At 45.5% G+C, this 12,144-nt stretch overlaps 1 protein-coding gene across 2 annotated transcripts in view; it reads right to left on the bottom strand.

Moving 5' to 3' along the window:
* Ncald (neurocalcin delta) overlaps positions 1–12,144 on the bottom strand; it is a 352,410-nt gene that overhangs the window by 233,255 nt on the left and 107,011 nt on the right. For both annotated transcript variants that reach the window (XM_055626510.1, XM_055626511.1), the window contains exon 2: positions 5,002–5,058. The gene's annotated coding sequence lies outside the window, so the exon portion shown is untranslated. The remainder of the gene's footprint in view (positions 1–5,001; positions 5,059–12,144) is intronic.

Below are 12,144 nucleotides of genomic sequence, written 5' to 3'. Positions count from 1 at the left end.
ACACACACACACACACACACACACACACACACACACACACACACACAAATACGTAATTAAAATCATGGGCTACATGCCACAAGCATGTAAATCTGGCGAAGAAGCCAAGGTCAGGGAGCTTGGCCCAGGAGTTAACCTATGACTATTATTCTGCCAAAGGGGCAGAGTATCAACTGCCCTCACACTTCTATCTATATTAGTGCAGCCCTTAGACCTCATCAGAGAAATTTCTTTGTTTAGGGAATCGTAGTTAGTGTAGAAACTCACACCTGGTCAGAGTGAAGCATGAGTACCTGAGGACTGTACAGCCACGTGGGACAGCATGCCCTCTCTTCCCAAGAGTCAGGAACCATCTTGGAACAGGGAGATGGAAAGCCTGTGTGAGTCGGAGGTTGGGGAGGACAGAGAGAAACTGTCTTCTGCATATGACAGGAGTACTGCACAGCTCAGCAGTGCAGCTGCCTGCACAAGATCAACCAGTTAGTAGCCCAGCACTGGGGAGGGGCTCAAACCCCAGCCTTGGCTGGGAGCAATGGGCAGCCGATGGCTTCTAGGGGAGCAGAAGTCAGATTTCTTCAAGAGCGTGGCTCCTAGTAGGTAGAGAATGCTCCAGTGGATGGCCCCACACCCAGGAGTATTTGGGCCCAAGTTAGAGTCACTGGATTATTTATTTATTTTTTTTAAGGAGGAAAGGACATAAAGTTTGGAGGTGGGAGGCTGGAGTTGGGGAAGAAGTGTAGGAGGTGACTGTGATCAAGGAGCCTTGTATAAGATTCTCAAAGAATGAATAAAAATATTATTTAAAGAAATCTTAGTCTATAGCCAGTTGTGGCTTAAGTCACTTTCTTCTCTCTAAACCCTTCTCTTCCTCAGACTAGATGATTGTAACACCCTCACACTCATGGACCCAGATTTATAGAGTGTGCATCTGCCCACCAGGCTGGGAAATGAGGCCTGGATCTCTTTGCTCTGGGCTGTAGCTTAGGAAGACTAAGAAAAGGCATTGCCCTTTTCTGGTTTAGAAGCTTTTAATTTCGCAGGCAATCAGACTGATCTGGCCAACAAAACCTTTCCTGACACATTTCTTGAAATTCCAGCCCAGCACACCTGGGACAGCAGGAGGCACACTGAGCAGAGGCTTGCTGCGAGCCCTCCTGAGGTCCTGAGCCCTGCACACTTAGTCCCAGCTTTGAATGTGAGAAACTGCAGGAAAAAGAGAGAAGCTGAGAGTCTTAACTCATTCACTTGTCAGTCATTCACTCCACAAGGGAGCAACAGTCATTTGCCAGACCCTGTTATGGGTACCAATCATGTCACAGCTTACAAAGGTTCATTCCTGTCAAGTGTGAGTGTGAGTGTGTGTGTGTGTGTGTGTGTGTGTGTGTGTGTGTGTGTGTGCCAGGCACTGTTCCAAGCTCTCACTAAGACCTGGGGCTCACTGGGTAGGCTGGCGCGTGAGTCCAGGGGTGCTGGAGCTGGAACCAAGGTGCACATCCCTGTGTCTGGCTCTCACGCAGGTTCTGGGCTCACACTCCAGTCCTCGTGCTCTTGTGACAAACACTTTATCAGCTAAGCAGTACCCCCATATCAGTATTCTTGTTTCTGATCTGTGTTCCCTCAGAACCCATAGCACCAAGGTAAACAACATTTCTTAACAGAGGCTCCAGCAACCATCTCAACAACAGCTCACACAGAGCAGTTCATGAGACAACGTGCCCTCAGCAAACAGCAGACACATCAGCCTCCTGTGACTGCCTATCATGGACACTCAGAGGCCTTTTTAATGATCTCTCTCTTTTTTTAATTAAATTTGATTAATTAATTTATTTATTACAAACTATTCACTTTGTATCCCAGCTGTAGCCCCGTCCCCTATCCCCTCCCAATCCCACCCTCCCTCATCTCCTCCCATGCCCCTCTCCAAGTCCACTGATAGAGGAGGTCTTCCTTCCCTTCCCTCTGACCCTAGCTTATCAAGTCTCATCAGGACTGGCTGCAATGTCCTCTTCTGTGGCCTGGTAAGGCTGCTCCCTGCCACCACCACCCCCAACTCAGGGGGAGGTGATCAAAGAGCGAGCCACTGAGTTCATATCAGACAGTCCCTGTTCCTCTTATTATGGAACCCACTTGGACACTGAGCATCCTATGGGCTTCCTTTGAGCAGGGGGTCTACCTCCTCTCCATGCAACGTTCTTGGTTGGAGTATTGGACTCTGCAGGTATCATGGGGCCCAGGTTTTCATCTCTTCAAAAAAATAGTTTCCTACTGCCATCCTCATTTAGCTTTAATTTAGCTTTTTCATGGCCATGGTAGAAAACAGCTTGACTTGAACATTAGGCAGAAAGAAAGACATATTTTGTGGCTTTTCAGAAAGGAAAAGGGCAGGGTGAGTTGTCTTTGAGGGGCATAGAATGGTGAGCATCCTACTTACACATAAAATGTCTATCTCCTCACATCTCCAGAAACCTGCCCTAACCTATCACAGCGTGTCAGAGAAACGACATGTTGACAGCCCAGACACAGACAGACAGCCCCTGCCACAGTCAGACAGACAGACCTACGACAGACAGACAGACAGCCCTAGTATAGACAGACAGACCTGTCACAGACAGGCAGCCAGACTGACAGACAGCTTGACACAGACATACAGCCTTGAAGCAGACAGACAGACCTGCCACAAACAGACAAACAACCCTGTCACAGACAGAAGAACAGCACTGACATAGACAGACAGCCCTGACACAGTCAGACAGACAGACAGCCTTGACACAGCCAGACAGTCCTGTCACAGACAGACTGACAACTCTGGCAGAGATAGACAGCCCTGCCTAAACAGACAGACAGACCTTCACAGACAGCCCTGACACAGACAGACAGCCCTGACACAGACAGACACATAGCCCTGACACAGACAGACAGACAACCCTGCCACAGGTAGAGAGTCCTGCCACAGTCAGACAGACAGACAGCCCTGCCACAGACACACTGACAACTCTGACATAGACAGACAGACAGCCCTGTCATCAGCCCCGTATTCACCATGTGCTTTTTACCGCTCACTTCCCCAATCTACTCACAACTCTAAGTCCTTACAGTCTTACCATGTAAGATGGTACGTTAAGGAAAGAAAAAGCCAGACTTGACCTATCCCACTGATACAAAACACTTGAAATTCTCTGAATAAAGTTTCAGGAAAACAAAAACTAAGTCTGGATTATGCAGGACTTTTTAGTTATCTTTCTGAGATACATGTGTCACACGTATGTCGTGTGACATACATGTGTCTGACTTCCCCTTGCAGCCTGGAAGGAGACCAGGAAGTTCAGGGAGGGCCAAAATGGGCATGAGTTTCTGGTGCCAACAGAGAGAAGGAGTCATGGCCATGGAGTTCAGTGAGCAGCGTGTGCACAGGCCAAGTGAAGAGAGGGATGCAGGCAGCAAGCAAACAGGAAATGGAACCCTATGGCAGGGATTTGAGTAGGGTGAGGCAGGTGCTCTGTGAATCCCAGAACCATTTCACACCATCACCAACCACCATCGGACGCAGAGGACATCTCTGGAAAGGATCAATCTGTTTAAAAACGTATCCACAACATGTCTCGTGGGGACACCACGCCTGTCAGCAGTCCCAGCGCAGCTCTGAGTTCCTGACCACTTACTAATGTAGCTGGCCTGTGAGTCCCAGCATATGCAAAGCACTTACTAAAGTCTTACGCGGCAATATGCCCTTACAATGAAAACCACGAGGAACGAAGCCATCTGAGCAATGAATGCAGCTTTGGACCCCCTTACCAGAGCAGATGGACAGGCAGGCACACCTGCTGGTCTAGCCCCGTGACCCAGGGGCTCATTCTTATTTCCCTTCCCCCTTCCACTTCTTCCTCTTCCCATCTTCTCCTGATCACATACAGCTAAATTCTTTCAAGTAGAAGTGGAATCACTTTTCAATATCAAGTAAAATTATGACTTTCCATTAAGTTTAACCCCCAGAACTCACTGTAGCATACACACACACACACACACACACACACACACACACAATGAATGTAATCTTTAAAGCTAAAATTATATGTATTATTCTCAAAGGCTGAAAATGTAGATGTATTCTAAGAAATATTAAAATATATAAAGACAACCAGTGTATTATATATAACAATTGAAACAAAAGCAAGACCTTTGAGGTTGCCCCTGACTTTTGTAACAGACAGAAAAGAGGTCAGCTATACTGACTTATCCTGTAATAGCACAAAGGGCTTACAATCAGCACTGCCAGCCAGATAAACTTGAGCAAGGATGTTAGCATCTGTGTCTCGGTCATAAGCAAGGGTAAAATGGATGGGAGTGAGGATTAAAAAGTTAATACAAGGAAGCCACTCAGAGCAGTTCTGGGGAAGCATCACTCTAAGTGTGGCCGCAGGGGCGGCCTTCCTACCAAGTCCATCTTGGGAGCTGGGCAGTGCATAGCCTAGACCCAAGTCTACCATCCACCAGCCATGTCCTAGATGTTTGCTGAGTCCTCACTGTGTCTGCACACTGTGTCTGCCAGCTGGTGTTTACAGACTGTCGCCTAATCATCAGGGTACCCTGATGGTAAGTGATAAGTCTTCTTATCACCACCATTGTAGAAGGAAAGCACTGGGGCTGGGAGACAGCTCTGCCAGCACAGCGCCTGCATGCAAGCACAGAAACCTGGATTTGATCCCCAGCATCCATGTGCAAAACTGGGTGTGGCACATGCTCATAATCCAGTACTGGGGAGATGGAAGCCCCATGGGCTTGCTGGCGAGCCAGCCTCATTGAGGACCCAAATTCCTATTAGATGGGAGAGAGATGGCTCCATCTCAAAATCAAGGCAGATGGCTCCTGAGGAACAACACCTGAAACTGATCTCTGTTCTACACACACACATACAGAGAGAGAGAGAGAAAGAGAGAGAGAGAGAGAGAGAGAGAGAGAGAAAGAAGTGAATGACATCAGATGCAGAAAGTTTAAGTCACTTACCAAGGATGACTCAGGGCGGTTTTACTCTTTGGCTCAGGCTCTTACAGGCCACTCTACCTGGACAACAAGGGAGAGGGAAAATTCACTTTTAGGTTAATGATCTAAGACAATCTATAAGCGCAGCCTACAAGGGGGAAAACTCTACACCAAAGTGTCCCTTCGTTTCAAGAATACACAATCCATGTGCATCACCTCCACATTTTCTCTTATGCTGCAATATTTAGAATGCCACATCCTGAAATTAACAAATAGTATCACTATCTCCCAGTCGGAGAAGACCTTTCTACACGTCCTAATTGAGGGCACCCGTTCTTAGTTAATTTTGTGAACCACTGGTTATCGACAGGAAGGACAGCACACAGTTAACTGCTAATTGGCTAAAGAAGCCTAAGAAAAGCTCCGTCATCCAGCAGGGACCAGGATTTAAGTCTGAGCTTTGGGAGCATGATTTGATATCTAAGGAGTAGCACTCTTTGCTGAAATGGCTATTTCAAGGCAGGCAATTCCATGATGGGAAGCATGCAGAGAGAAGTCATTCTCACCCAGAACTGGGACGGGACAAGCCAACTTTGGAAACACCTCTTCTCCTAGTCCAATTGCCACCCCTGCTCTCTAGGACACAAGATGGCTATGTGTGTGAGGCCTTTGCATCTCCTAAGCCAGAAGACACTAACTTCAACAAATGCTACAATTAAACTGGTTGGAAGCCTTGGCTCTACCACTGGCCAATTTGTGTAAATTACTCAAATCCCTGAGTGCTCTGAGCCTATTTAATCGTTTAAAGAATTAGGACATGAATAGTGCCTACCCTACAAGATTGATGTGCACATTAAATGCATGTCACCCCCCAGAATGCCAGAAACAAAAGAGGTTCTTTTAGACCCGGGACTGATTGAAAGTGGTGGCATCTTTTATCTTTAGCTTGCAGGAACGCAGACATTAGAGTAAGTGCTGTGCTCTTCAAAGCAATTGCGTTAGGCCCATCCCTAAGCAGCGTCACTTTCCTACAGCTTCTTTTGTTTCATACATGCCCAGAACTCGGAGCCGCCTTCAGCACAAATATCCTTGCTAGTCCCTTTCCCGAATGATCACTGAGAAGTGCAGCCTTTGGTGACACACGCAGAATGAAGTCCCAGTGTGGTCCTCACTCCTGGCTCTATCTCTTGGTTGCCACCTACTGTTTCTCCATCTTCTGCATTCAGAACCCCATTGTTCCCGGGCCCAGAAGCACCACTCTGGTTCCCAGTGCTCCTCAAGGCCCCTGTTCCTGATAGACTATCAGAGCCTGGTTTTCACGATCCATACAGAAATAGTCCCATTTATCTGTCAAACCCCAGCTCACACTTCAATGCTTCTGTGAAGCATCTTCCCCGGCACTGAGCTGTGCTTAGCCTCAGTGGCTAAGAACACAGGTGTGGGAGTCCAGACACCACAGGACAGGGTAATGAGAAGCTGTGAAGCCACTGGCAGCCTCATTGGCTGACTCCAGATCCTACTCTGCTCTGTGTCCAGCTTAGCGATCCCAGGTCAGCTTCTGGACAGTGCAAAGTTTCAGCTCCCCCCCTGGTAATGGCTATGTCCAAGGTTTATTTTTCAGATTACAGAAAGCACCACGAGTGAGCCCTGTAAACGTCTGTGTAATAAAGTCCGGGCCCCAGAGGCGTGGGTGGGCGGCCAGGGATGCTTATTCAACCTTTCTGCATCTCAGTTTCTTCACTTTAAAATAAGAATAAGAAAAATATCACCCACCTCCTACTGTTGGAATTAAAGAAAATAATATATGTAATTTGCTTACTGTGTAATGTACATAGAGCCTTGCATATTATAGAATTTCAACAAAATAGCATGCTTAGTCAGATATGGTAGCACACACCTGTAATCCTGGTACTTAGACAATGGAGAGCAGGAGGGATCAAGAGCTCAAGGCCAGCCTCAGCTACACAGAAAACTCAAAGCCAGCCTGAGCCAAATGTGACTGTTTCTCAAAAAATAACAGCATGTAAAAAATAAGACATATTAAAGGGGGGTTTCTTCTTCTGAATTCGGGTATGCCTTGTTCTTAACTCTCTTACAACACATACCAAATTATCATAGCCTAAAGTGGGGGTTCCCTGGACAAAGATACTGTGTTGGTATTTCTTCTACTTTTATTGTAAAGGCAGTTGGCTTATAACCAGCATGTGAAGGAGACCTGGAACTTAACCAAACCACAACTCATAAAACTGTACTCATAATATAGACAACTGTACAGACCACAACATGAGAGACGGACTAAGCTCAGACACATAACACCAGTCCATGCAGCCCCACTGGCTCTCAGCATCACTGCATGGAGCCTAATCACAGCTCTGAGTTATGCATTCTAAAGATAAGACCTTTGATTGTTCCAGAAACAAAAATTTCTGTTTGCACATGTTATGGGCAAGAGTGTGTGGGAGGAGCTGCAGGAAGGTACCTGGGTCTCCTTACTGGCTCTGTGGTGTGCCCTCGATTAGCTGGTGATTTCCTGGATGATGGACTTTGTACTTGTTAGTAAATCAGCACTGTGCCAATCAGGTTTCTGGTCAGCAATCTCTACTATATAGCATAGTCCGTATAGCTCTGTAGGGTGTACAGCTTGGAAAGCCATGTGCCTTGTCCTCCCCAGGTTGCCTGATGAGGCCTCTAATATTTTTTTAAACTATTGTGGGTTTGGGGTTTTTTTTGTTTTTGTTTTAGAATTTGCAGGTTATAAAAGTTTCTCATTACTCCAACCTGGAGATCTACCTAACACCTGGCTCTGTATCAGACCCTTGGTGTATGCAACACGTTATGTTCCACCAAGAAAGACACCACGGTAGCACACATTGTAGACAAATGCAGGGTTATTACTCTGCTGCCGCATGGTACCACGTGTGTGCTGGAACGCTGTGGCATTGGGAAGACATGGGCAGAGCGTCTGGGACCACAGGCAGAAACCAGCAGAGGAACTGACTCCACCAAGTGTAACTGTAACCTGGCTGAGAGTGTTTAGGAAGAGACTCAGGACGTAGGATGATGGTCTAGGAAGCCTATTGGTGGCAGAAGCGAGGGCACCCTGCGAGCAGGCAAGCTGGCTAGAGACTCGCACTATAGCTTGGGCCAGGGGAAGGGCTGTGCTGTGACACTAACAAAGACAGGGGAGGTAGATATTCTCTAGAGACCTAAGGAAGACAAGCATGGCAACCAACTGACCTTGAGGGATGCGGGAGGCCACAGAAGTCAAGCTGTGCTTGACGTAGGAACCCATCTTGAAATCAAGCACAAAGCACTGCAAAGGTCAGAGAGCTTCTGTGTATCAGAGAGAACACCTGAAGTCATGGGGTTCACTCTTAGCCTGGGTCACAGGCAGCTGGCATCATGTGGCATCAACACTGCCTGCTCTGGCATCTCACACAGTCAAATCAAGACAGCAAAGGTCACAGCTTTTGCTTAGAGTAAGATACTGTCGCTGCTTATCGATTCTAGTGACTTGGAAAGCAGCGACAGTCCTTTTGTAAAGCATGCTAGACAAATTTATTTTTGGCTTTGCTTAAAAGTTCAGCTAAATTCATTTAAGCAATGAGAGTCAAAGAACCTTGAACTCTGCTTGGGCTGGCTGACCAATAGAGTAAATCGCTCATTAGCTTATGACCCGTTTTTAACCTTTTAACTCAGTATTTTCCTGCAGGCCCATGGCTGAAGATGAAGATAGGCCAGACACCTTTCTGGGCTAGGGAACAACAGCACAGTTTGACCTAATAAGAGTCTACATAAATGTCTGACATGAATAGTATTTTATCAGGCACAGTTTTTGTTTTCAGGAACTTTAAATAAAGGTAGCTTTGCCTAAGAATCTAACACCAATATGGGAAGGGTTATTTAGAACGAACATGTCACAGTAAAAGCAGACTCACCAGTACTTAAGAGAGCTGATATTACGATTTCTCAGAGATCATTTACCAAGAAAAGGAAAATCCAGTATGTATTACTTTTCCTGGGTTGCATTGCCATTTATCATTCACTGAACCCAAGGCTAAAGAAGAGACCTCTGGGTCCTTTTCCTCAAGCTGCCGTGATAGCTGCTTCTGCTTCTCTGAGCCTTCCACCACAAGATCTGCAATGATCCCTGGACCAGAACCACATAAAAATAACCTGAAACTAGGGTAAGAGAGAAAACGCAAATATTTTTCCCAGGAATGGGTCTTTCCATGACTGAAGTATTTGGGTTTATTTTCATTAAATATTTCATACACAAATAATCAATGGACAACTGGAAATGATTATTTAATAATTACATTTAGCTCTAACAGAAAAAAAAACCCATTAGGGCAATAATAGCATACAGGCTGTGATGGCCATTTTAACTCTGAAAATGCCAGTTGGGGCAATTGCTGGGCCCCCTTCTTTGGAGACCTCCATATTGTTAAAGGATGACATCTTTCTCAACATACTAAGAGGCTCAACAACTCAAGGACATAGGGCTTCTATGAACTAGAACATCAACAGGTTAGTAATTCATTCTGAAACTATAAAACTGCTCTTTAAAGACTAGATTTGCCCAGTAGTTTACTACATCTAGTTTGCATTTCCTCCAAACCTAAATTTTTAATAATCTGGGCCAGTTAGGTGGCATTCGGGAGTAGTGTTCTGTTACGATGGGCCAGTTAGTGACATTCTGTACACCCCTCAGAACACCTCCCCTGATATCCATACTTCCTTCCCCTCTCACTTCTCTCGGGTTTCACCAATGGAAAAAAAGGAAAACTAAAAACCACCCACAGGTGGGAAGGAGACAATGGGCTGATGTTTTCCTCTCTCTCCTCACACTGCAGGGTTTGGTGGCAGCTAAGGCCCCTCACCGATGTGTCTTCTGATTGTGATTACAACCCTCACTAGATCTGTCACTTGCTCTTTCATCTGTTTGAACCAAGGTAAGAATGGCTTCCCTGCTGTCTTTCAATCAGATACCTTTCCATTTATTTTTTTGGTCTGCAGGAGTCCTTGCAATGAACTTTCTTCATTCAAACCTTGGGAAGAAATCTCCATCTTGCTGAGGTCCCAGTGCAACCACTTTCAAAATGAACACGGAAGGGCCTCTCTCCTCAGAGGATGATGAAAAGCTGATATGCAAGACCCATGGCTATAACTCAGTCCAGAGCCTTCCATTTTGGCAAATCTAATGTATTTAGCATCAAAAACTGCAAACCCAGATTAATACCCAATCTTTTGAGTTTCTACTCCTTATCTGAAACAAAGAAAAGAAACCACCCATTCATTCCCACTGTCTAAAACCAAAATACCACAGCAGAAGACAGCAGCGCCCATCAGACAAACACCAGGAAAGTCAGGTCTGGAGACTCGAGCCCTTCCTCATCACCGTGTTTCCCCTCCACCACCCTACCCAGAGCAAGAAGCACACTTGACAACTTGAGTCTATTACTTTGCAGTTCGAATAAAAAGCCAATGACTTTTTTCAGAATCTTTTCTTCCAGAATCTAATTTGCTATTCTTGAGAAGTGGCCATCACTCTTACAGAGCTGAAGGCCAAGTAACAAAGCAGAAAATGTGAAAAGCATGGTTTTATGCAAATATCTCCAGGTTGTCTATTTCATTCTAAAAACCTGTTACGGATTCCATGACTGCCTGAAGTGAGGCTTCCCCATTCAGTCTGGAGGTTCATTTATTTAGCTGGACAGAAAAGTTCTCATTACATTATTAAACTACCAACAGAATGTTTGCTGAACTTGCCTCACGTTCATAAGCTGGACAGTTTCCAAGGATAAATATAAATGTACTTAATTCTCTACCCTTCTCTTGTGCCTATGGCCAGGAAATAAAACACCCATCCCTGCCCCCCAGGTTCATATTGGGTTTACTAGAATGAGGCTGATGCAGGAGATTCAGGTGAAGAAGTTAAAGCTCAGGTCTGCTCTCCTCCGCACGCTCGGACTTCAGAGCTCCTGACTCTGTAAGCGCTAGCTCTCCAAGACAGGTCTCTGACTGCTCTGCTTGGGCAGTCTCTGCTGCTGGCACCAAACGGGGGTGCATGCTTGTAGACCATTCCTGGTTGCCTTGACAACCTTCATCCTATCACTTAACAACCTCAATCCTGTCTGCACCTCTGGAAACAACACTTTGTTCAATTTTCTCCAGGATGCTCCCACGTGTGCCCTACGTGCTCTGTTAGGTCCCTGACTGATAAGGGCTTAACTTGGGAGAAGAGTCCAAATGCACCTCTCAAAAGGAAGTAGAACTTGTTAAAAATACATAAAAAAACATGCACCCAAGAAAGCTAAGAAGACAGAAGAGTTAAATCTCAAGAGGCATCTAGGCTTGAACAGCAAGGGGCATTAGAAGGAAATCTGGGGCAATCTGGGTAGCTTGCAGCTTAGTTCGTACACACGTACACACACACACACACACACACACACACACGTCAGCTTATTATTTTTGCTAATGCACTGTGTTATTTGGGATATTTACATTGGGGGAAGCTAGAGAAAGGAAACTCAGGAACTCTTTGCACTGTCTTTGCAGCACTGCTGTAAATATAAAATTATTTCAAATTGAAATCTTTTCCTTTACAATTATGTGTATGCATACGTAGGGATGTGTCTGCATGTGAGTAAGAGTGTGTGAGTTGAGGTGCTCGCAGAGGCCAGAAGAAGGAATCAGATCTCCTGGAGCTGCAGTTACAGGCAGTGGTGCTGGGTGCTGGGGACTGAACTCAGGTCCTCTGCAAGAGCAGGAAGTGCTCTTAACTGCTGAGCCATCTCTCAAATCCCCCCATATAAAGTCTTCATTAAGAAAAAAACAGAATTCCCAGTCCCTGAGTCAGAGCTTTGGCAGTTGATCCTTAATTGGATAGCTTGAAAAATATGGTCCTACTGAACTTAGAAAATATTAACCCAGGTTGGGATAAAGATGGAAGCAATTATTTATTAATGCTAAATTACTACATAATTACTTGACTATTTAAAGAAAAGAGCAAATTGAAACTATGTCGAAGTTCATCTTCTCTTCCAATTAATTAGAATGACTCATCCCTCAACTAGTTCCTGAATTTAGTTTCTTACATTAAAAGAAAAAGAAGAAGAAGAAGAGGAGGAGGAGGAGGAGGAGGAGGAGGAGGAGGAGGAGGAG

The sequence above is a fragment of the Psammomys obesus genome, unplaced genomic scaffold (assembly GCF_907164565.1).
Source record: "Psammomys obesus unplaced genomic scaffold, mPsaObe1.curated_primary_1811, whole genome shotgun sequence".
NCBI lineage: Eukaryota > Metazoa > Chordata > Mammalia > Rodentia > Muridae > Psammomys > Psammomys obesus.
The sequence above is the reverse complement of the archived record's forward strand: the minus strand, read 5'-3'. Positions and strand labels throughout refer to the sequence as shown.